Source organism: Rhagoletis zephyria, unplaced genomic scaffold (genome assembly GCF_001687245.7).
Source record: "Rhagoletis zephyria isolate East Lansing unplaced genomic scaffold, Rhagoletis_zephyria_1.1 Rzeph_scaffold_03280, whole genome shotgun sequence".
In the NCBI taxonomy this organism is placed as follows: domain Eukaryota; kingdom Metazoa; phylum Arthropoda; class Insecta; order Diptera; family Tephritidae; genus Rhagoletis; species Rhagoletis zephyria.
Genome location: NW_016160363.1, coordinates 27439 through 54891, shown reverse-complemented (window position 1 = coordinate 54891; position 27453 = coordinate 27439). Strand labels below are relative to the sequence as shown.

The 27453-nt window shown below is 32.8% G+C and overlaps 1 long non-coding RNA gene across 2 annotated transcripts; it reads right to left on the bottom strand.

The window, feature by feature from the left end:
• Nucleotides 1-2960: 2960 nt before the first annotated feature.
• Nucleotides 2961-26327, bottom strand: LOC108368732 (uncharacterized). Of its 2 annotated transcripts, XR_001848413.1 has the most exons (4): nt 25860-26326; nt 25521-25605; nt 8969-8972; nt 2961-2971 (listed from the first exon to the last, which is right to left on the bottom strand). It is a non-coding gene; the product is annotated as an uncharacterized LOC108368732 (long non-coding RNA). The 2 variants fall into 2 exon arrangements; XR_001848414.1 differs by lacking the exons at nt 2961-2971; nt 8969-8972 and adding an exon at nt 20139-20186 and having other exon boundaries at nt 25860-26327.
• Between the last annotated feature and the right edge of the window lie 1126 nt (nt 26328-27453).

The following is a 27453-nucleotide window of genomic DNA, read 5'->3' as shown; positions in this document are numbered from 1 at the left end:
TATCTACAAACATATGTATGTACATATCTTGCAGTAAATCGCGCCAGTTCAGAACTAGCTCTTTAAGAGGCGTTACCGGTTCTCGATCTATCCCAACGCAATGCTTTCAACTGTCTCATTTTACATGGCGATGTCCTACGAAGTGGATATTGCCACGTCTGCAGAACTTCGAACTAGTTCTGAACTGGTTCCAGTTTCGATAGTTCTGGGACAATAAGTTTTTTATGAGACAAATTTTTAAAACTAGATTACTGGATATTTTTTCTTTTCTGAACTGTTTCCATTTTGGACAGATCTGCGACAATAAGTTTTTTATGAAGCAATTTTTGATTATTATGTAGATTTTTTGATATTTTTTTCATTTATTCTTTTCTTTTACAGATTGCATTTGATTTAATTTTTGTATTCCTTTATTTTCTTATATTAAATTTGATCATTTTCTCTTCAATTTTTAAGCGGCCCTCCACAATTTAATTTGTTAAATCTGAAAATCACAGCTGCCTCCACCGCGATTTGAGCCGCGACCAACGATGTTAGAGTCGGAAGCATTCCCGCTGAGCTATTTTAGTATTGTAGAGAAGTGAGAATTTGTGAATGTACTTCTCAACAGAGCGCGACTAGCACACCAATAGTTTCAACTGTCCCTCTCTGCAGCCGTTTTGCATTAGTTCAGAAATAGTTCTGCAATGTATGGGGCAGAACTAGCGCTTTAACATACTGTATCTAAATTTTACTGCAGGGTAAGTGTATGTATTTGTATAATTGGTGTATGTGCGTTTTATTATTGACCTGTGTTGCCCCTATCGGCACAAACTCTATCTTAGTTTTTTTGCCACTTGGTGCAAAGATTCGGTTAGCAGAGCACAAATGCATTTGAAATAGTATATGCATACATAATCAAAAAGCAAAAACGGATTGTAAATCTGCCAAATAAAGTTTATGAGGCTCCAGAAAAAACCTTGAATTAATATACTGACAAACTAACACATGTTCCTGAGAACTCATATTGCACACATTGTATATTTTAAGAGATGCGTTTGCATTTGGAAGAGTATTTACCAAATACATTGTATGTGCACTAGGGTGGTCCAAAAAAAAGTAAAGTCGGAAATTTAATGCTCTCACCCCCTAGGATTGTTCTATACCGGAAAAAAATATACCCCTGTTTTTTTATTTTAAAATCAAAATATATTTAGAGGTCGCTCAAAGCGCTCAAAGTTTCCCATGTATTTTGTATGGGGAAAAAAAGACTTTTCGTAGAAATGGCATAGAATCCATGGAAATCAAAATTTTTCAATCTGAAAACTCTGCTTCTCTTCAGAAGACTTCAGAGAATAATGCTCAATTATTTATTTAAACATTTTTTAATTTTAACTATTTTTTAAGGGTCTCCGAAATATCCCAAAAAAAAATCAAATATACAAACAGAAATATACAAAAGAAAAAAAGAAAAAATAGTTTAAATTAAAACACGTTTAAATAAACAATTGGGCATTATTCTCTGAAGTCTTCTGAAGAGAAGCAGAGTTTTCAGATTGAAAAATTTTGATTTTCATGGATTCTATGCCATTTCTACGAAGTCTTTTTTCCCATACAAAATACATGGGAAACTTTGAGCGCTTTGAGCGACCTCTAAATATATTTTGATTTTAAAATAAAAAAACAGGGGTATATTTTTTTCGGTATAGAACAATCCTAGGGGGCGAGAGCATTAAATTTCCGATTTTACTTTTCTCCCATACATTTTTGGACAACCCTAATGTGCATACAATATGTACACTTGCGGTCATTAAAAACGGATCACTATTCGTGCAGCTCTAATCGAGCTATACACTTGTAAATTGTAAGAAATTTGCAGGTACTCGAACTAGTAGACATTATGGGTCTTCACACCGAAGCTTGGTACTCGGTGACTCGATGACTCGGTGTTCGGTATTTTTTTCCCATGTATTTCGTTTGTGTAACACTGTTTACACAAGTGGTTAAAACACTTAATTATTTTTTTTTTCGAGATAGAAAGCATTTCCGATAGTATCTTAAATAATCGAAGTCATTAAATTTAAATCACGTTGTCTGAACAAAAACAGCTGATTTTTCGTTTCTTCAGGTAAAAGGATTTGTTTACAGAAAAATTAATTTAAGTGGTTTTAATGGAGTATATTTGTAGCCCAAATTAAGTCGATACTAAAGTTCTTTGCCGTTTGACATAATATACGCCCATAGTAAAACCATGGAAACCAAAAGTGAAAAGTGAACCGGTTCGGGGCAAATTAAGCTCATGACAAGGCTGATTATATTTTATTAATTTATTTCATATATGACATTTTAATATAAAGTGAAAATTTCGAATAAAAAAAAAGGCGATATTTTCTCTTAACAATATAAAATCATATTTTAATATTTAGTGATATTACCGAAGAATTTTTATTTTAAAACAAATATTTAATTAAAGGTTTTTATGTGCACTTTCTTATCTTGTGCATATCTTTTAATAAAGTTTTTTTAAGAAAAACTAATTTATATTAAAAAAAAAAATATTGCAATAATTTTTAGATATATATTTACATATATGTTATATACACAATTGAAATCAAAGGTCTTTTAATTACCTTTCCAACCCTACCCATACTTTGAATATTTTTTGTGGCGGTATTTATGTATTTCCATACAATACCATGTTCGGACCGACATCGAAAAAGTGTTTTCGTTGCGTAAATTGTGTGTTTTCGTCCATGTAAAATTGGTTGAACGAAAACCAGTTTTCGTTGAAAACTACTTGAAAACTCAAGTCCCAATCATTCCAATCGGTGTCTGCACTAGTTTTTTCGATTATTTATCGAAATGGGAATTCATATTTTATTATCTTTAATATGCCAGATCGGATTTATTGTTAATTGGCTGGCCAAATTAAAATAAAAATAAAAGAAAAAGGTTGTTAATGAAAATAAAATGATAGAATAAGATTTTGGTTCTGTTGTTTCGCAGCAAAACTTTAAAAAAAGGTTTCAAGAAATGTCAACGAAAACACTAACAGCCCAATCCCAAAACTAGTTTTCAAACTGTTTTCGTTGCCGGTCCGAACATGGTATAAGTAATATATGTTCTAAATATGAAACAAATCGGACCATAATTACGGATTTTCCAAATCCTGCTCCACCTATCGGGAAAAATATTTGTGGAGTTATTGCTTTTCATGCAAGTAATATACACACATTTGAAATGCGAACCAAAGCAGAAAAAATACGGGCAAATTTTTCTTTTCATGTACATAAGTAATATGCATTGCAAATATTTACCATATCGGACCATAAATACGTGGTTTTCAAATACGTCGCACCAGTGACACCTAGCGGATTAATTCATCTTCTCTTCATATTAAAGTAGTTAATAGTAGTTAATTACCAAAGGATTTCCCTACAGGGAATTGTTTAGGTAATACAATTTAATGAATTTAATTTCCATTAACTTCTTAAATTGGAGCTTAGAGGCATGAGTATGTAATTGTGCAATTACTCAAATACGGAAAAATTGTTGCTGATTTGTAGAAAACTGAGTTTTGTTAGATTTTAACGATAAATTATTTAAACGACGCCATTTGTGCGAAAGGGGATAGCAAATTGGCTAATGTAGTTTCGAAAGGCCTTTGATTGGGCCACGTTAATGAATGATTGCCGAGAGTTCACAAAAATCATGCCACGGTGAAAGATTTGTGCAAGGTAGATCAAATTCATTTTTCATTTCCTTTCAAGTAAGAATTTACCGCAAAACACTGTCATTGCAAAACGAATATGTAATTCATAATATTTGTTTCAAAATTGTTGAACATCGTAAAAAAGAACCCATTAAAGTGGGATACCTTACACCGTGCTGTAAAAACGAAAACAATTCAAAACACTCGAAACAATCAACATACACCCGAAACCTTGGATAAAATATAGCAAAACTGCGTTTTCAGTCTTTCATCTTTCTTTTAACAGGATTTGGAAATTTCAATAATACGATTAATTCGAAAAGTTCATTAAAAATTCAATGCAATGTAGAATAACAATATGGGTACCGTATGAAAGACAAAACTCTGTCGAATTTAAAAACGTAAAAGTGGTTTGGTGCGCTTTTACTTAATTTTATATTTTTAAGCTAATAAACTTAGCAGGATGAAATTCAAGGATGTGGTCATGCGTAATTAGTCCTTAACATACAATAAAAAAAAAAAATAATCACTATCCATTTGTCTTTATCAGGGAACGGATTTTTAGGACCCAAAAACCTATAAAAAGGCAAAATAAAATAGAGAAATAGGCAGGGAAAGGCACTAGAAATAGCAAAAAAAAGGCAAAAGAAGGCACTAAAAGAAGACAAAAACCTAAAAATAACATTGGTTTACAGGAAAAACGTTCAACAGACGTCACTGCATTTCCAATTCCTATATAGAATTGCTCGCTGATCCCGAAAATCGAGTTAATTTTTTATTCTATGGATAAGTTTGCGAGATATTTTCATGTGTACATAGTGTATGGGTAACATAATTTCCTGATAATTTTTCATACAAAAAATCTTTGCACCATTTCATATGACCCCTTATTACTTTCAAAAAAAAGGCAACATCAAATGTGTATATCGGATATACTCTATCTCTTTAGCAGAAAAAAGGCAATTTCACCAAAAATTTTATAATTTTTAATTCTACCCAATTTTATCCTTGATTTGATACTCATATTTTTAATGAAATAATTTTTTGAATGAACATTTTTGAAAATTCAGAGTCCTTTTAAAAATAAATCCTGAAATCAGAGAGAAAAACCTAAATATGCAGTTTTACTATATTTCGTCCATAGTTTCGCGAATATATCGTTTTTTTATTGTGTAAAATTTACTTGTTATGTATCTTTAAAGAAAAATTGTGTTCATCCCTGTGTCATTCATTATAATAAATTATATACCTAATTTCTGCATACATACATATGTGGCTAAAATAAAAATGTTTTTTGGTTATGGCCTTCTTCCAACAAACGGGCGATATAATTACGTTAAGTGCGTTAGTGTTCATAATTAAAAGTAAAAAACTTTAGCTTATTCGAAACGCTTAAACCAATTCAGTAATTCAATTTGATTTATTGAGAAGCAAATCACTGAATATACATACATATCTACGTACATAAATACATATTCCATACATATGTATGTATGTATGTACGCACGTCGATAGATATGAATATTCATTCATTCGTACATACATATGCATCTACATACGAGTACGTTTGTACGTTTAAGCAAACAATACCAGTTAAGATATGGATTTTCAAAAGCTAAAAAGCGGCGAGTGGGGCGATCGATCGGCTGCTTGAAGCAGGATCGAATGGCACTTGAGGAACGTCACAGACAGAGTGAATGTCACATCGTAAATGCCGTAATTCGTTATAACCATTAACAATAATGATTAAAACTGGTTAGCTGGTTTGCGGTAAAAACGGGCTTGTTGCGGCCAATGTCATGCTTTCGAACACTATTTGTATTTGACAATCGAATGGCATTAAATTAGCATACCTAGAATGGCAATTATATAATCTTAGCTTCAACAACTTTTTAATGTAGACCTAAAAAGTCACTAACAACAGGCAAAAAGTAATTTAAACATGTGCCTGTGAATAGCAAAAATCGGGGATGAAAAATGGAAATTTCAGATTGTACCGAATATCATAAAATAAATGCAATAAATTAAAAAAAAAAAGTTACATCATTCGTGTGTAGTCTTTTAATAATATTTTTTAAAATATGAGCACAAAAGGAGGATGTACTTTAAAGTTGATAAGCCTTTTTTAATATCTACATCCAGAGTAATAGTCTAATGGGAAACGGAGAAGCTTTGTTTTTGCCTAATTTTGATCACTGGAAAATATTGGCGAAATAGACCAAAAACACGCCTTGCGAAGTTTACTTTACTCCAGTTTTGTATAAAACAACAGGAAAAGTCTGCTAATTTATCCGATTCCCTTTAATAGCTGCAGCAAGTCTAGAGAAAATAATGGCAATTGCCGTAAGTATATTCGAAAGCAGTTTAAATATCGAGACCTAACCGCCAAAATAACGTAAGCGACATTTTTTTCAAAATTTTCTTTTTGATGCAGAAATGTATCTAGATGCTCTAGGAAAATTTCTGCATCAAAAAGAAAATTTTGAAAAAAATGTCGCTTACGTTATTTTGGCGGTTAGGGCTCTATATATTCCAGAAATCAAATAGCGAATATTGGTCAAATAGCTATTGCCTCAAGATGAGGCCCTCACCTACAGAAAATATGAAATTTGAATAAATCCTAGACCCAGGACTGTACAGGCGAATAAAACCAGTAGACAAGTTAAAAATGTTATCATTTGCGGGCAACTTTAGCTTTTATGGTTTCAATAGACTAAAAAATGCATTCCAACAATTGCAAAGATAGAGCGTTTGTACATTTCACACCATCAAGGGGAGAAGGGAGTACATCGTTCTAGAGTGCCGTTTGACGTTTTACGGAAGAAATTAATTCTAATTACGAATATAAAAAAATATAACAAAAATTACCAGTTTTAGGATAGCTAAGTAAAGTGTTAATTTTTCGTAGTGGCTGTTCTAAATGCAATTTAAAATGTTTGAGAGAATACATAATATGATTCCGTTAATTTCTTCCTTTTGACCACTTTTCTCCACTTTTTCCCATGCCGACAAGTAAATATATTATCACAGTAATGGAAATAGAAAAAAAGGATAAAAATTCACTTGATCAAAAGATGATTGTACCTAAAATCAAGTGATTGTACCTAAATAATGTACCTTTCGGTCAGCAAATGCCGGAAAAAGGTACAATTGTACCTACGCTTTCATCCCTGGTATATATGTGTGTATGCCTTCTAGTCATTTAGGGATGGCACTGGTTTAAGCTTTACCCCCAATGCGTGGGTTCGACCACGTCGAGACGAGGAGGCGCAAGGATTTATTTTGTTTACTGATTTGCAGGGTTACCTTGATGAGGTTTTTCTTCCTCCACTCCATCGTGGTTTCAAGTTCCAACGAACGAGGCATCATTACAACTTCCGAAAGTACTTTATGTTCCTGGCGCATTTTAGAGCCAGAATGTCAAATACGTGGAAAGCACCGCAAAAAAAGCACACAGCCAAGCGCCAACGGAACACTCACTATGCACTTTCAATTTCAATGGAAAATGTATCAATCAAATATTTTTTTTTTGTTTTTTGTTTAAATAGCCAAAACGAGCAGTTCTCCTCACAGCCAATTAAAACTTGTTTTACTTTATCATCGGCATGTCTTCATGTCACACAGACTTTTAATTTGCCAACCGGCTAATCAACGTAACCCTGTTTGGCCGCCCAGCCTCCAACACTGTTGGTTACTAATCCACGCATGCGCGCGCTGACATGTTTAGCTGATTAACTACTTATGAATATGCATGCATGTACATAGGCGCAAGGTATCTGCGCATATGTAAACATTTTGATATTACCTGTCGAACTGGCACCTTATTAGTATTTATGCGAAAGCTATTTTCTCTTTCATTTCAGTTTTAATTTGTTCATTTGAAACCATTTGCTTCAATGAAATCTTTCGCAAAAGTCGTGCCATATTTACAGACTGAAAATTCATCAGTGCCATAGTGGCAACGTTCGCCGGTATGGTGAATAAAAGAAGAAGATAAAAACGAAACACATTAGTTCGCCTCATAAGACGTGATTTTGCAATATTTTTGTGCATCAATTTTTCTTTGCTCTTTATGTGGTGGTGCACAGTGACCGAGTGGCACAGTGTTCTAGCAGCGGTCAAGCATTTGCTTATTGGATAGTTTGATAGGCCAAATTCAATTCCATTACACGTTTGTTAAAAATATCAAACATCTACTTCTTAAGAATTTTGTTTTTCGTTTCAGCTTAGTTAATAAAAATTTTCTGAAACTTATTCTGAAGAGGGTTTCACGGAAAACCGTTTGCGAAAGCTTTTAAACAAATTTTTAGGAACAACGTCAGGAACAGTTTCCTAAATTTTCTTGTTTCTGATAAATGGAAAGAAATGATAAATTAAACAAATAGCAGCTTAGTCGACATTTATTCTCGCTTAGCCAAGGATAGTTGGCAGTCCTGTTAGTGCGCCGATTGATCTCAACCGCTCACCGTCAATCCTAGTAAGACAGAACTCGTCTTATTCACCAGGAAGTCAATGCAACTCTTCCTAAATAAACTGAGAAAGACATCGGTAGCTTTATATAGGGGAGGAAATAGGGTATCTCGCACAAAGTAATTTCTTGTCGCTACGACACCAGAGTTATGGTCTGATTATGGCAACTTAACGTAACTTACAGGCTCTCACTTGAAAAGTATCTTAAATGGATGTTGCTTACAATCGAACAGCTGAAACTTAACGTAACTTAATGCCACGTTCATTTTGATTTTCTGGGTTCTAAGTTCTAAGTTCCGTTATGTTAAGTTGGCATAATCAGGATTTTAAGCGCATTATGTTTTGCGGATGGAATTTGCTGCTAGACTGCTAGAACGCGTGCACGGACTGACCTCATTGGTGTTAGTGGAGAATTTGCGCTTAACGCAGGAACTAATATTCAACAGAAATCGGATGCAGAGTTCACTGATGGTGCGTTCAGAATTGGTCGGCGAGTGCGTGACCTCCTTCTCCATTTGTTAGAAATATCTTGTAAAAATAATTTTGTACTTGGATACATAGATATTGCGCAAAGCTGCCAGCCTGAAAGCAGTTTCGTGTAGTTTCTTGGTACGGGTTTAAACGGGTGAAAAGCGTCGGAGCCGATAAATCTATAAAACTAAGAAAATACCTAATTTCGGACTACAGTGCGGCACTTGGTGCTCTACTTCAACACCTTACACCCCTGCGCTGTAAAGCTCCACATAAAGTGTAGGGTAGCAGTAGCAACAGTTGCTATTATTGAATAATTGCCTCATTCCGGTTAACTGTGCTAGTGTTGCTGGCATGCCAACATATATTTGATATATATCAAAAAGCAACAAAAGCAAATACATATGTACATATGTACCCACATAAATACATATAGTGCACATCACTGCTCACGAGATGCAACATTCATAAATTATTAATACATACATTACAACCCAGCCAGCATTTCAATCATAAAATCAATCATTTTAAGCGCCCAACTAATCGCAGAGTAGCTACGAATATAAAGCGAGCCGCAGCAACGGTTCAAACAAATTTTTATAAAAAATAAAATAAACCGGTTTTCCTAAGGGACAGCTTTGCAAACCGCGCAATCCGTGCACCGTGCAAGGGCTTTGCAAGACTGCGAGAATATCCCTATTTAAAAAAAAAAAAAAAACGCGCCACAGAAAAAAGGGTGGGTTGAACAACTTGTAACAAACAATTTCAACAAAACTTCTTCCAAATGCTGACTGGTATGTGCAGCGCCGTTGAGGGTACAAGCAAATAAGTGTATGAGTATGAGATGGTACTTATGGAAATAACAAAATGACCAACGAAAAAATTCTATTAAAAGTGGCGATATATCTATATTTTTCGGCTAGAAATCGTCTAATCGACGCTAGGCATTTGATGCGAAACACTATCGAACTAAGTTTTGTTTGGTAAAAATAAATACTCAGAAAAATCGTCTAGCAATACGCATTTGGTATATATTTAGTACTCGTAGAAATACAATATCTATATTGTAGTCTTCCGTATCTACGTAGCTATAATCATTCGTAGCAAGAGGGTGGTACACTTGTAGTATAGAACGCAGTATCAATACTAGACAACGAATATGAATAGTGAAGAAGTTAAGACTATTTTTATTATATTTTACACTGCCGTCTGAAGATTTATAAATACTCCGTTACTCGTTTGAGGCNTAGGGTTGTCATCTACCCACCTCAATTTGTTCATATATATGTATGTATTTTTTTCACTACCACTATGCACTTTAGTGGTAATGCATTGCAAATTTCACTACCACTATATGGTTGGTGGTTATAAATTTTTGAACAAACCTGTTGTAAGGATTTTAGACATCTTGTAAATAAAAATAAATGTATATACATATATGTACGTGTATGTGTCTTTTATGGGCGTCCAAAGTACTAAACCGATCTTTGTAAAATGTTTACAGCAGGTTAATGTGATCCCCGGCGGAAATATTATTACTTTTAAAGATAAAAGACACGCCCCCAGCAGGGAGAAAATTTTTATCGTTCGTCATATCTCCCCAACTTTTTGGTGCGGATTAATGATACTTGGGTATATCTGTCCTATTGGTCAAACTGTATGTATATCATTTTGGAAAATTGAGGGGTTCCACGCCCTAGAAAATAGGGTCTTGAAATTTTTCAAACAAAGCATTTTCGATGGGCATCCTAATGTTCATATGGAAGAATAGTGACACTTTTCTAAAAAGAAAATGGGTTTTATTTTCTGACACTTTCACTGAAAGTATTCTATTCAATAACGAAATGATGCCGTAAGACCTTTGATCTGGTATAAAGAACTATCGAATTGGCTACCTAAGAAATTTGCACAGATCGCAAACTTGTCCTAAATTTGTAAACTAGTATAATTAGTCAGTGATAGTGAAACCTTCGTTCCCTTACCGCTCACCAGATAGTGATAGTGAAATAGAATTTTCACTATCACTATGTAGTGCTAGTGAAATTTGAAATACACTACCACTAACCATATAGTGAAATAGGAAATGCACTATCACTGAAGCCCTAGTGGTAGTGAAAATCTCGATTTAGTGCAGCGTGCCCAACCCTGGCTTTTATATAATATGTCGCATGCAGGTATCGATACTTTTACTTGGAAGTAGAATCGAAAGAAAGTATCGATACCTGAAAAATGTCGGAGTATTGATACCTACTCATATCAGTACTTTTGGCTATGAAGGTATTCCTTATTAACAAAATAAGTTAAATTTAATTTTTTAGATCATAAGTTAATGATTATCTGGTTTGACTGACCGCAGAGTGGTGTTGTCTAGACATTTTTGTAGAGAACGTGTTCAGCTACAATTAAAAAAATTTCCAAATAACCACACTCTAGTATAACTGGACTTCAAAAATAATCCGTCAACATTTTGACCATAACGGGGCATACAAAAGGAATAGGCAGAGGATTTTATTTACCTCATTTCATAATTTTGTTCATATATATATATTTTTTTTTTATAAAACTACTGCGCTTCTTAAGGTTAGATATTAGTTAAAAAAGCATTTAGAAGATTAACGATTAAAGGCAATGCTAATTACTAATTTTATATGCCAAAGATTTACAATATTTGAAACGACCAACCAGTTATTTATTAATATCTTTAGTAAATATGCAAATATNAGATTAACGATTAAAGGCAATGCTAATTACTAATTTTATATGCCAAAGATTTACAATATTTGAAACGACCAACCAGTTATTTATTAATATCTTTAGTAAATGTGCAGGCATTATCGAGTTGTAAGAGCAAAACAGGGGAAAAAAAATCATAAACAAAAGATGCTAAACAGTTTTTTCGCATATAAATTAGCAAAACAGGCGGCTATGGGAAAACTTGTTTTTCATATCTAACTGTTTGTGTTGATGAACTTCAAATCACAATGGCAAACTGCTCGCTAATGCTTATAAATACGTACATACGTTTATACATATGTATATATATAAGTATTTATGCACATATGTACGTACCTATATATTGTATATAGTTTGTATGTACATACATATATACGCTCAAATGTCGGCAAAAATAGATTTATGGGCGGTTTTAAGTGAAAATTCGCTTCTTAGTATAAATAATTGAGGATGCTAAATTCAAAACTGGAATTTATTTTTGGATGGCTTTCATAGTTTCACTTTAAATGCAGTTTGAAATTGAAAATTTGGGTTCTTGTGTCATTTACATAGGTATGTACATACATATAGTTCGTTCTATTTTCAAAAGTGAGGTGTCAAATGACGGGACTTGGCCTGTAGATGTGCAACAGAGTTTATTTTTTTTCTCAACAATTTTTATTAAAATGATTTGATATGCTAAATTCATTTGATATTACAATATGGGTACCAATTGAAATGGTTTTGAAAATGCTTTACTTCTCAACGGCACGTAGAAGAATTGCCACACGTTTAAAAAAGTAAATTCACTTTAATTAAGAGAATAAGATAACTGAAATATGTATATCAATATGGGTATCAGACCCAAGAGAGGAAAATGGACATATTTAGCAAGAAATAAGTGTAGAGTAAAAACATTCCTGAGTTAATTTAAGAGTGCGTTAATTTAAAATGAATGTAGTTAGAACAAATGACTGATTGTTAATGTATGTATTTGTAAACCTTTGATTTGGCACAATTATTATTTTAGTTTAACTTAAATTGACTTTACAAAGCTCTTCGTAATATTTGCAAGCTAACCTTCTTAAACCTCTTTCGTCTGACTCCCATATTGTGATACCTATCTATTTGAATAACCTAATTCCTCTAATTCCAAAGGAATCTGATTTTCTTAATTAAATTAAATTAAACTCTTTTCATATACACTTCGATTGATGCCCAGCTCTTAATAATTAATTTATTAAAAAATTTGATTTTAATTTTTTAACAGGTGGCAACTCTTTAAGAAAAATAAATCTTTATTATCCACAGGTCAAGAGTTTTAATCTAAGACTTCATGTTTCAAAATAGAGCGAATCATTTTATGCATTAGCAAAAACGCATTACTTCAAAACGTGCAACAAATTAGCAGGTTTTTATTTCTTTTTACGAAAGCTAAAAACCCATTTTATTTAATAATTTTATAAAAAATAACATATTTTTACATATATTTTTACTCATTCCATTAAAATTTAGCATTTTTGAAATTTTTATTAAGGGCCGGTTGCTCAAAGCCTGGTTGACACTAATCATCGGTTAACATCGATAACGACGTTATGTGTTTCTCGCCGTTCCCATATGAAATATTTATTACTTTCCCTACAAAATATTAGGTGTCTTCGGCAAAAGTGATAAACTGTTGATAAAATTATATATATATTATTTTGGTAAATGAACTCTCAAACTTTGTATGGAAATCTATTTAAGCAATGTTTATCACTTTATCAATCTATTTATAATATTTTTATTTATTTTACATGGTTAGTGGTAGTGCATTTCAAATTTCACTAGCACTACATAGTGATAGTGAAATAGAATTCATGGGTAACGTTGTTTTTTTTCACATGCACACATTACTTTTCAAAACGATGTTGACCAGTGAAATAAACCACACGGGATCGATAATGAATTCCAAGGAGTGGTGCAATTATCACTTTCACTCATTCGGTGTTTAACTATGTTTTGTTTATCTTGCAAATGGTGTTATTATGTGTAGTAACAGAATTTGGTAATAAGTTTTAAAACGTTAATGCGCGCCACGTTTAGGAGGAATACGTTTAAGTTTTAGGCAAAATAAGAAAACTCTTAGGTTGGAACTTGCTGGAAGTTGTTGAAAATAAGCGATGCGCAGCCACCACTTTGAAATATTTATTGAATATCAAACATTACATTTACAATGGCTACATTTATTTATTCATTTTAAACGTTTGGAATCAACTTTTTTGTTTACTTATTCTTTAGAACGTTAACGTACATATATTTCGAACGCATTCTGTTTATTCTGGCTGTCAAATGGGACTATCTGGAAAGGTATGAGGAAACGCAGCCAATATCAGTGGATTTTTAAAAAGATAGTTTGCCAAATTAACATTTGAGAGAAGTCAGAGCAGAAGAGAGAGCGAATTGAAATATAAGAGACATTTACATATTTTAAGAGTAAACAATTGCAACGCCATATAATGTCTACGTGACTTTCTTTTAGTTTTTTTTTTACATATGTTTTTCATATATGTTATGTATATTAGGCTGGGTCAATTTTGTTCGTATTATAATAGTAATGTTATGTTGTCTTAGATCCAAGCTACGAAAGATTAATTTAAAACATATCTCTAGCCCGCGCAGCTGATTCAAAGTTTATCAATTTGGAAATGTGATAATTAGAGATGTGCCGGATAGAGATTTTGCCAGATAACCGGATTCCGGATATCCTGTAAAAAAATAAGAGACTCTTGCCCCCAATAAATTTTTCCATATTTTGGTTTATTCGGTTTTTTTTTTGTTTAGCTAGAATTTCTGCTTTTTCGAGTTGAACAGTCCAATACGTACATAATTCAAATACAAAATTTCTCCTCTCAAAGCCAAGTTATGATATAATCCTGTATTAAAAAATAACTTCTGCGTCTACCACCCGGATTTATCGATTATTTCGGAGTCGGCGTAAAACTGTAGGTTCCTCCCCTTGTGTGACAACATTAATGCGCACGAAACAAATCGGGGAAGAAGCCCAGCCAAACACTAACAAATATGTAAGCAGCAATCTATTTATATTATAGTCGCAAAAAATTTCCAAATTTGTTTACACTGGCAATGAAATACCTCAATGCTGGCAATGCTTCTAATGAAAAATGTATAAATTTTTAACTCTAATTACTAATTAGATACTGTTTAATTTTTATTATAAAAAAAAATCTGAACTAGATCTGTCGGGCTTTTAGCCAGTCCGCTGATATAGGCCAGCTCTCCCCTATAGTCCTCCACTAGTTCAGATCTAACAGAGGTATAACATAGTGCCTTAATGGCTGCTTGGCTATCTGAGAAGATATTCAGATGAATATTAGGGAAAAATTTATAGGTAATTTTTTGATAAAGGATTTCGTACTAAATTTAAATGGTTGTAAATCAAAAATGTAAAAGAATGAATTTGCGTTTGTTGTAATCGCAATAAATATTCAGAAACAGGTAGTTTTTGCAATATATGCAAAAATATGCACTAACGATCGAATGCCATTTTAAAGGAAATTTCATGATTCGTAAACAAAACTTAACCATTTCCGTTTGAAGATGTTCAATAAAAACGTGCATTTGCATGAGTTTCCGAGCCCTACTAATTAGTGTTTGTGCAATTTGTTCTAGTTCAGTGCTTCCACATTTATTTGCAAATGGAATAAATGGAAAATAAAGGCTCTCGTATTATAGCTCCCGAAATTGTTCCCAAATTTACAAAAATTCGCAATATGCAAAACAGATTAATATATTTGGAAACAGCGACTTAAAGATTAAAAAAAAGGATTAATATTTTACAGGCTTGTTCTTGCCCCCATAATACATTATATTTTCACTATTACCAAAGGATTTGAGAACAATTAAATTTTCGATCCGCACTAAGGTATGTACATAATACATATATGTATGCTTTCCTGTTTGAATAAACAAAACTGATATATGTGTAGAACAACGAACAGCAATACTAATAAACACATGATCACATACATAATATATGTACATGAATTCATTGTATATACATACGCACGTATATATGTACATATGTACATACCTTGTGGGGAAAATCTCTAGTTCTGAACTGGGGCGCTTCTAGTACATTTAGACCCAGTACTGGTTCGCGATAAATCTCTTTTACATGCAAACAACTGGCGAATTTAACATGGCGATGTCCTAGGAAGTGTCTATTGCCCCCCCCCCCTGCATCTCTTTTTCGATAGGTTCGAACTAGTTCTAAATTCTACAGTTCCGAACCAGTTCTAAAATCGACAGACGAAAGAAAAAAGTATCATGATTTTTAAGTCTTTTTGGTTTTTCAGTGTGTGCGATTTTAAGTTATTTTGGAAGAAATGTGTTTTCAATTTGAAATTAAATTTGTTTGAATGATTGTAAGAAATGTACGTTTACATACCTTTAGCTGTAGCTGAGTTTGCAGAGGTGCTCGCTGTTATTTCTTTGATTCCAGACGGTCCCAAGATCCCAAGATGTTGTTAACACAAATTGTGGTTTTGTATTACCAAGCTATGAAAAAGCATCTGCGAAATGCAGAATAGAAGCGTATTTGAAAGAAAAAGCTGCCGAACACATATCTATGTAAAGTGAACAAGCCCCCTGCTGCATCCCTTTTTCGATAGTTCCAAACTAGTTCTAAATTCGACAAATAGGATCTAGTTCGTTCTGTATCTCTTTTTTATAGTTCCGAACCAGTTCAAAATTCGTCACCTTAGATATAGATTTCTAGTGAAAAAAACTGAAAAAATTAGTTTTTTAAAAGTACCACTTTTCGCCGTTTTTTGACTGGTGGGGATCTAGCTCCTATCGGACTAGTTCTTTTTTGGCGATAAAGACCTAGTACGACACTAGAAATTTGATTCACTAGTACGTGGTTTCCTTGCAGGGTACGTACAAGTGTATGTATCATGCTGCAACTGGCATTCTAATAAAAACCTCTGTGAGATTTCAACTTGTTGATAGTATTATCGCTAGAACACCAATGATTCGAATGGAACTTGCAAAGTGATCTGACACTAACTTTAAATGAAGCAAAGTTTTTACACTTATAATTATATAATATACAACATATTTACATACATACATATATATGTACATTGGGGTGCCCATCGAAAATCCTTTTTTGGAATTTTCAAGACCCGACCCTCTTATTTTATTCGTTTTTATGGAAAATATGATCGCTTATTTTTATAGATTTTTAAAGTTCATTTAGGGGTCACGACCTGTCGATTTAAGACGGAAAATAGGATTTTGTAGATTTATGAGTTTTTGAATGTCTAATTTTGATTCGATTTTAAAGATCGAATATGATCTGACAAGAAGATATATAGGCTTTTAAAATGGTATGTAATAATCTATTATCGAGCGAGGCTTGTTGGAATTTTTTATTATTTTATTTCTCTTAATTTTTTAAATTTTGACCATCGATTATTTCAACAATTTCAAAATATAGAGTACTATCTAAAATTAAATCTATTTTCATATAAACTGATACCTCATTTATTGCAATCGCATAAAACCTCAGATCATATTCGATCTTTGAAATCGCATCAAAAATAGTCATTCAAAAACTCATAAATCTACGAAATCGTATTTTCTGACCTAAATCGACAGGTCGCGACCTCTAAATGACCTTTAAAAAATGTATAAAAAAAAATAATAATATTTCATATAAAAACGAATAAAATGAGGAGGTAATATTTTGAAATTTCCAAAAAGAGTTTTTTGATGAGCACCCTAATGTACATGTGTACAAATCTTGCAGGTAACCCCCATCGAGGGAAGCTTTTTCTTGGCAGAAGACCACTGGCAGCTTCGCTATTTCCTACTGTACATAGACGTGCTTTTGTAGCTCTGCTACGTTGAAGTGAATATATGTATCTACATATGTATTTCTGTATGCAGATCACTTAATTTTACACAAAAAAAAACTCTCACAGGGGCCCACTATGCATCAAACGAATGTTGAATATTAACGACTAGGAATGCAGAGATCTACACATATCGTTGTTTAACCCTAGGACAGATACCCAACATTTACTACGAGCTTGCATACCCAAATACATTTGTACCTCAGAATGAATTTTTCTCCCTTTCTAATAGTTTTCAAAGAAATATGCAATTTTTTATCAAGCTTAAGATGGTTTGATATTACTTGCCAGATGTTAAAATTAATGCGCATCTAATGATCTTGCCTAAATGCCAGAAAAAAACTAATTTAAAAATTAACAAGTAAAGAAGTTTAAGTTCTGGCGAAGCTGAACATTAAATAACCGGCGATATGTATACATACATATATCGTCGTTTCAAGTACAAAACCACGTATCGTCATTCTGCAAAGCCGCATAACTAACATTTGCAGCCAAAAATTGGATTTGCTCAAACAAGCTCTTGGCTCAATCCTTATCCATTCGTTCTCAAATATAATAGCCAGAAATGCGATTGTTTTTTAAAAAAGGGAACAATTTTGAAATATGAGTGTTTTTACTCTCTAAAAAATAATAATTGCAACCTCACGTACGCGGTTTTGTATCATCTTGGTACGCGTTTTGTACTTTAAACAACGATATGCATGTAAAATAAACTAAGGTGCAGCGTCAAAAAAGTTGCGGTTTTCGCCGGACTTATAAAAAAAATACGTCGGAAAAATAATACAGATATATGCAGACTGATTTGAGACTACCTAAAAAAATCTCGTTCCGTTGATAAAATTTTTAAACATTATTTTTAAACTCTTTTATCATCTGATGTTGTTTTTAATAAAAAAATATTTTTTTAAATCTAATGGCGTTTTTGTTTCTACAAAAAATGTTGCCTCCTCATTGAAAGGGAAACATTTTTGGTAGAAACGAAATTTATTTCTAACAAACTTGCTATTTGGAACTATTTTCAAATAGGTCCCGCAGTTTTCGAAATATTTTGGCGGAAGTCCTAAAATATAATACACTTTATATTGCCGATGAAAAACAGTAACTTTTTTTTGTTTGGAGAGTGCTGCATCCTATTCAACATATACATATACATGTTCATACATATATTTGAAAACTAGCATAAATATATTATAAATTTATATATATGGAAAGGAAAATTGCACATGCATGCGTGTACATATATAAGGAGTATGTAAGATCATATAGACAGCTAATCGGGGTTTCCTCATAACTCTTTTATATTAGGGCAATTCATCTCAACGGGTAAATACCTTCAAGCACGTAAGCTTACAAAATTTTTTATGGAAAACTATGAAAATTAAATATATGATAAATACGTCAACATTAACGAGAATGTTAAAATATATTCGAGCTGGCAATCACAGCCGCAGAGTTACTTAATCCATTTTCAGCCGAGAGCCTCTGCTGCTAACGCTGCGTATTATGGCGCTAACAAAAGCTCTGTTCAGGATATTGTGCAAATGGGCTTGCATTTGCATTTGCAGACCTTATGCTTGCTACCATGGCAACCGTTTGCATTTTATTGTTGAGAATTTACAAATGCATCGAAATATGCAAATGCAAGATCATATGCCCAAGATCCTGAAGAGTCCTATTGTTTTTGTCTAAGAATTTATAACATAAATTTGAGTGAATAACAATTTTTTTTTTTTATTTTACGGCTTAGATTGCAAGTTTGATAAACCTTCTTCGTAGAGCATTTAGTTTTCTATGAGACTTGAAATTTTCATAAGTTTTCCTTCAACCATTCTCGAAAGAAATATTTTTATTTAGGGCTGACATTTGAGCAGCTGTTTTATTTCACACCGGGAAGGGAATTATTTTTTGGTTTGATCGAATATGTGCATTATACGTATGTATGTATGTATGTATATTATTATTTATATATACATATGTATGCATATATGAACGTGACTGTGGTGACATTCATCTCAGCTTCCGCAACGCAATTCACCAAAAGTAGGGATGCAAACGAAGCATCGATATTTTCAAAACAATGTTTGACATAGAACGAATTGAAGCATCACATAAACATGGTAAGTGTATATTAAAATGTGCATTTTTCAATTGAAAAAATATGTTTTCTTTTTTAAATTAATTTTATTAAAACCGCTGGGATATGTAAATTTTGATGTTGTATCGTTTTTTTAACCGAGGTTTTTTAACATCGATTGTTTTTGTGGGAACATCGACTTTTTCAAACATCGACGTTTTCACTTATGAACGATGTTACATCCCTAACAAACAGTCGTCATGTTTCTGTTTGTAAAGGAACGAAAATCAAACACAATTCGTCTATTTGTTCCATAAAGTCAACATTGTATGTACTTATGTATGTATGTATGGTAGAAAGCTTTAATATACATGCTTATGTATGTGCATATAAATATGTACATATGTACATACACTTTTCTATAGCGTCTATGGCAAGTTGAGTTTCGGAATATTCGAGTTCTGATTGTGCAGGCATGCCCAGGCAAAGCTGATCGTGTTTAAGGCCGAACAAATGATTATAATTAGAGCAACGCTTTGGTTGCGTCTGTTCTGAAGTTGAAAAAAGCCGGCTGACTCTCCGGCTGGAATCTTGGGTGATTAGTTTATCATTTTAGGCATGCATAATTCAAATTTGTATGAACCAAAGTATGTACATATGTGTATACATATTTACATACATATACATACTAAAATAAATGAGTTCAAATACAAATACGAGTACAATATATTTTTCACTTTTTCATTCTTAATTTATTAATTTAACTTATACATTATACGTACGTACATATGTATGTATGCATGTATGCAGTTGGAATGGAGACTATTATTGGGACACCAAAAGCGACCTAAAAGAATAATATGTACATATGTATGTATTATATTTCCTAGTTTGAGTTTTTAAATAAGCTCATTAATAGCTAGTTAGTGTACATATGTGAGTACATAAATATATATATGTGAAAAAGTAAAGTCGGAAATTTTATGCTCTCACCACTTAGGATTATTCTATACCGAAAAAATTTGCCCTTATTTTTTTATTTTGAAATCAAAAATATTTATAAGTCGCTCAAAGCGCCCAAAGTTTTCCATGGAAAAAGACAACTTTTCATAGAAATGGTATAGAATAGTTAAAAATCAATATTTTTCTACCAGACAACTATGTTTTTTTTTTGCACGAGATTCCCAATAATAATTGTTCATTTAACCATTATTTCATCGCAACTATAATTTATAGGTCCGCCAAAAACCTACAGAAATCCCGCAAAATGCAATGGGGCGACCAATAAAAAATCGTTAGTTTTAAAATAAGATTAAATAAACAATTAAATATTATAATCGAAAGTATCCTGAAGAGAACCAGAGTTTTCGGATCTAAAAATATAGTTTTTCAAGAATTCTATACCACTTCTACGAGAAATTTTATTTTTCCCATATAAAATTGCATGGGAAACTTTGAGCGCTTTGAGCGACCTCTAAATATTTTCTGATTTCAAAACAAAAAAAAATAGTGGTATACTTTTTTTCAATATGGCCCAATCCTAGGGGGTTGGAGTTGGAGCATTACAATTCCGATTTTACTCTTTTTGGACCACCCTAATGTACATACATAATTATGCTTGTACAATATATGTGCATAGAATTTATTATCGGTGCATGAGAAAACAAGACATAACATCCGCAAGTTGAGATACTGTATATTCCAGAAGTTTTACGCCAAGAAAATACCTAATTTGTTTTTAATTTGTTTCCTAAAGACTACTTGTCTTCTTATCATTAAAATTGTAATTTCTACTCTTCTACATGCTTCGCTTTAAAATTTATCGGCATCGTACATTTTTTTAAAGAAATAATTAGACTTCTCGAATTCTTTTCGGCCCTATTCAATTCGTTCCTTCAAGGCGAATTTATATAAGATATCCATTTTCATATTTTTTTTCGAAAATACTTTTCTCAGATGAATTTTTTATTAAAAGTAAATGAACTAGTAAGTATTAAGCACGTTTTTACGTTTTTTTCCATACCGACATAAAAAATTTAAGGCTTGTTTTTTATAATAGTATTTTGGTTTCGTTGAAACTCACTTTCTTTTTTGAAAAAAAAGAGTTTTTAATTTATAAACAAGAAACTGGAAACTACACACGTTTTTTGCAAGTAATTTTGACAGCATATTATTCATACGAGTCTGAACTAGTGATGCAGAAAAAATATCGATGCATCAGAAACATCGATGTTTGCTATTCGATGCATCGAATGAAACCGATGTTTTGGACCTTCCGATATATATATCGATATATCGGTTTATTTTTTTTTCGATGCATCGACTTTTGGTGCAATGTACACTGTACAAATTAAAATTAGTTTGTATGCTTCCAAACTCTATGCTCTAGTAACTATTCTAAATGTGGAAATTTCACTATTTATGTACTATTAGAACATACATTCCATTAATATTATGCAAAAGGTATGAGTTATTTGCACTAATAAATTGCTAATTTATTTGTAGAAACGTTTAGTGCCAAAAAACCGTCTACAAAAGGATATTAATTGATATGATATTGACCCTTTGGAAATTTGGGCAGATTTTAAACAGCAATTTCCAAAATTGATTCACATGGCTTATAACTAAAGTGAAATAATATAAAGGATGTACGCTTATTTCAAAGCAAAATTTGAGTTCGTCATTTTCGCTTTTTTTCCAGGGACCGTAAACAACAGTTACTTTATTTTCAACAGCTAAACTTGGCCAGATATTTTTAAGTCGAAAATAAAAGTAATTTCCTAATAATAAACGAGCCGCTTATCCAAATTAAACAAGTTTTGTATCAACCGAAAGAGGACTAAAATAGCTTTAAAATTGAAATATATAAACGAGGAAAATATTTAAATAAAAATGTTTTTTAATTACCATAGAACATACCTTGGGTCAGGTATATGCATTTCTTTTGTATTAAACTATAAAAAAAAAAATAAAAGCTATTTAAATCCTCTTTCATTTGGTACCAAATTTGTGTAATTTGGAGAAGCGGTTTGTTTACTATCCGGAAAGACTTTTATTTCGAACCTAAAAATTATCTGGCCAAATTTGACTATTAGAAAAAAATAACTGCTATTTACGGTCCTGGTTTTTTTTCAATTCTGGCATTGACCTTTGGTTTTGTTGCACACCTCTGCCTGATTTCGGTTTAGGTCCTCATCCTGAGGGACTGAAAACATCAGTACGGCAACGTTATGTGTGCTTTTGCACAAGCGGCAGGAATTTCTTGGCATGTTTTGTTTTTATTTTTTTCTCAAATCAAAAGTATTCAGACTTTCCGCGTTATTGTATTAATTCGTTATCTGGTAACTCGGTGACACTTTCAACTTCGAACGCCCCTTATTCTTTTTCTTTTATTTATAAACTTTTATTAATTTCCCGACAGAAATGTTTATTGAACTTTTTGATAAAATGTATGCACTTTTGGCGCGGGAAAATTCCAGAAAATAAGTGACAGGAAGGACTCAGAAACAGGCGGCTGACATTTTAACGCGTGTGTTACCACATTACCAGACTTGCCTTTCGTTAAGTTAGTAATGATATATTCGGAATTTACAAAATCAAAACAATGGTGGGAGTTACCGAATACCGAATTAAGACCATAACGAGTATAGTCTGAATACCCTTAGTGTAACATATTTTAAGCTGTGGCAATACATACCTTTTTTCAGTTGCATTTTCACAAAGTTTTGCAAACAAGTAAATACTTGTATATCTTACTCAATACCAACCAAGTACACGCGTACCGCGGTAGAGCTACTCGAGCATATAATCTTAAGTACTGGGGTCGAAACATCACTAATCAATATTTATAATTCATACGACTCAGAAGCAGGCAGCACATAAGGCATTATTTCTCCTTCGACAACACAGGCCTGCGAAATTTATTTTATTTATTTTTTTTTATTTATTTAGTTATTATTATAATTTTCTACGTATGCTTAATTAAAATACATCTTTGGTTTTTTCTAGCACGCCGAGATTGTTTTATTGGTGACATGTATATTTTAGAATTTTTAGCGATTTGCATGTAAAGCCAAAAGCTAATTAATTTAGAATTGAATTTTTACTTAAAAACCAACAGTATTAGTTAAAAACACCCGTAAATAGACTAAGTAATTCATACAAACTTATGTAATTTCGAAGTTAAAGCTAGTAATACGCGTTAACGCTAAGAAAAAATCGTTTATCAATTTTCTTAGCGTTAACCTCAAAATTAAATAAGTTTTTCTGATTGACTTACTTACTCACTCTGTTTAAGGGTATTTTTAACTAATAATGTTGGTTTAAAGTAAAAATTCAATTCCAACTTAATTAACTTTTGCCTTTTCATGCAAATGCTAAAAAATCTAAAATATATCTACATGTCAAAAATAAAAAAAATCTCGATATGCTAAAAAAAATACCAAAGATGTGTTTAAATTTGACATACGAGGGTATTAAAAAAAAATAAGATAACTATGTATTAAATTAAATATCGCAGGCATGTGCAATTAATGTAGCCTAATATCGTCTCGCAAGTAAAAGTCTTCAGCATATGTTTTTATTTTTGTTTTGGTGTTGCTGATTTAGGCTGCTGTTCCAAAGTTCATAATTTTTTTATAAAGTAAGTTGACCAGTGTTGCCACGTTTAAATTTGTAATTGTTTTCTTTATTTATCAAATTTGGTAATTTGGTAATTTATTTTTCAATTTAGTAACTTTTTCGACTCGCCCTTACATGTCACATACATAGGTCAAGGCAGGTTCTGATTCCACATTAAGTAGGAAGTGGCCCGTAAGCGTTTCTTTTATAGAAATACAAGTTGTTCCAGCGTTTCTTGGTTACAATAATGGTGTGATCACTAACAGTTGTCAGTTCGTCAGCTGTGCAATTGCCATCAATATTCTGGTGCGCCCCGGCAACCATATTAGTGGAATTCTCTATAAATATGTATACTACACATATCATCGTTCAAAAGGCTACGGCAAATAATAGAGGACGTCACTTTGTCTATGTGTGGGTCGAAAGCTTTCAGGACTGCCTTCAAGCTTTTAATTTTTGAGATATTTTGGGCCACTTCTTTGCATATGTATTTTGCCTATAACTGGACAAATGTTGATTATAAAGTGCTCCAAAGTTTGAGCCATATTCGCATAAATGCGGCCATCCGAGTGGCCTCATTAAAAGTCCAAACGTACCAAGCCGGATGATCACAGTGACCAAATGACATCCCCTTTAGGGGAAATTATGCACCTTATAATCCTCTGTTGCAATGATCCGTTTATATATACGATATGCCCTATTTTCGCTGACTGACTGCCGGACTGACTTTTTCTACATATTCATTCTGCTTCTTTAAACGATGTTTTTGTTGCCTTTACGACATTGTTTTTTACATTCTATGTCTTATTTTCGTTTGACTACAAACAGTTTTTTCTGGATATGATTTTAACTTTAAACCGACTTCAAAAAAAAGAAGCAGGTTAACAATTCGTCGAAATATTTTTATTTTTTTATATATAAAATATACCTACTTATATGTTTTTTTCGAGCTAAGCAATTTTTTATGTCTGTTTACGGCAGAACTCCACAGGCAAAAACCGATGGCCTACCAACTGTCATTTTGACGAGCAATGTGATTGCAAGTTTTTGTGTGTGGGCACTTTGATGTCTTGAAATAAGCATTTGCCGCATGACGCCACCAGACAACATTCTCTCAATTTCGGTGTTTAAAAACATTTAAATCTTAAAAAAAAACTTGCTGAATAATTTCCTAAAACGTAATCATAAATAATCCAATAGGGAACAGATTTTTATTTTGATTTAATATCTAAATTTCATCAATGTTACCACCAGCACCCTTTCTTTCAAATGAAAATATGGCTGTCAAACTAACGAATTGCCTGCAATAGATGTCAAGCAATAAGCGCTGACATATGTACATATATTGCAGCCCATGAGAAATTGGCGGTCTCCATGGGAAATATATTTTGTGACATGGTTATCACGACATCAGTGTTTTCCTGTGGAGACAGGGCCTTACCCCCTCGTTTTCTCTTTTTTTTATTGGAAAGGTATGAACGTACATACATATGTCCATATATACATACATAAGGCGCAAGAATCTACAGAGATGTAATTGTCTTTTGAATGCAAAACTTACCACTAGCGCTGCTAATAAGTCAGTTTTTGTTATTTATGTTTTTGGGATGTCATCCAGCCCACCAGCCAAATATTGCACTCCGTTTCTAATGAGGAAGAGAACTGAATTCACATAGACGAAGCTTAAGTTTGTATAATTTTTTGATAACAAAAGGTAAAAGAATATTTCCGTAAACAAATCGATTAGAACTTGCCCCTTTTTTATATGTATATATGTATGTACATACTATACATATGTATGTAAGTATATATGCAGTTGTTTTTTCGCGTTTACATTGATTGTGTTATTCGCTTCTACAACGCGCCGGATAAATTCTGTTTACACATACTTTTCTCGTACCTAAAATTACGTTTTGGTTCCTTTCTTCGACTTTCGTTGTGCTCTCAATCTCACTTTTCTTCTTCTATGTACAAATGTAGCTCTCCTTGCACGCTGTTCGCTGGTCTTGCTGTAGTTATCTTTGGTTTGGATATCGCCTTCTGGCTAACGCGTTGCACTTTGTCGAAGTTAAGTGGAAGATTTGCCTCCGATTTCAAGAATGCTCTTGGATCACAAAAAAATATAACTATGTATGTATGTACTTATTATCACATTCAGCACACTCGCGTTTATTCACCCTTCAATGCAATCTACAAATTGCCGACGGACTGTCGTCCCACACAAAATCGATGCAAATGTTTAATTTTCCGTAAGCGTGAAATTTTCCTTTCCTGTGATTGCGCACTTGTTGGAAACGGTCCGGCCACGAATCTTTTACTAATTTCCACTTGGACTGTGTGCCGCATCGCGCACTGGCTTTTATTGAAGTTGCAGAGATTCACTAAACACATTTAATGTATGGTGAATTCAAAAACCGAAATTCTCTCCGGTGCGAAGCGGAACTCCCCACATTTCCTCAATGAAAGAGAAATATCTGTTGTCATAAGCAATAACCGCCTAAGTCGACTTAAGAAAGAATTGAGTTATACATGCCATCGTGGTCTGCAACTACTTTTCCATGTGTATGTGAAACTCGCATATCGTTGTCTAGGCTATTTAAAAAGTTATAAATGAAAATATTTTGGTTTCCCCATACGGTTAATATTACAATTCAAATCTTTAAAGCGTTTTTTCCCGAATTCAGGGTTTCGACTCAGGCGATTATTGCTTATGACCACAGATATGTACATGCATACACTTGGGTGTACATACATACCCACATGCACATATGTATGCACATATATATGAATGTGAAATGAATAGAGCTGTTTTAATAACAGAGATAAAACCTGAGGGGACTACTGTGAAATATTAAGCACTTGTAAGCAACTGAGATTATTTCTTCAATGAATGGCGACTACCAAGCAATTAAAAAAATAAATATATTCTTGCCATCGGCCATAACAAAGGTTGGTGGGACAGTTTTAAAAAATATTTAATAGTCGAATGCAACTCTGCAACATCCGCTCTCGCGCTGTTTTTAGAAACGATAGGTGAACAGTGTTGAGGTTTTGAAATACATGCACTTACCCAATAGGTACGTTACAGAAAGCGTACCTTATACATTCATAACACAGGTCAATAAAATTAAAAACAAAAGAGTGTTTGAGCCACGGAAACTGAACCCTGATCCTTATAGGATTTTTTCCGTAGATTCAGAATCTGAAATTCGAAATATTAGATTGGTTCCAGTTTTTGAGATATTTCGCTTTAAAATCATCTAAGTTTTGGCATTTTCTTAGACACCTATAATGGAATAAGGGATCTGGTAGAATCTTTTGAATAAGATGTAAAAATAGCTAAACATTGCTCTTTTAGCACAAAAGTTAAATTTTGACTTTTATAAACGTAAGCTACAAAAACAAGTTTTAAAAAATATAAACAGCTAGTAACTGTAATATGAAATTTTCTCAGTTATTTTCAGAAATTTCTAAGGTCAGAATCTGATTCTGCG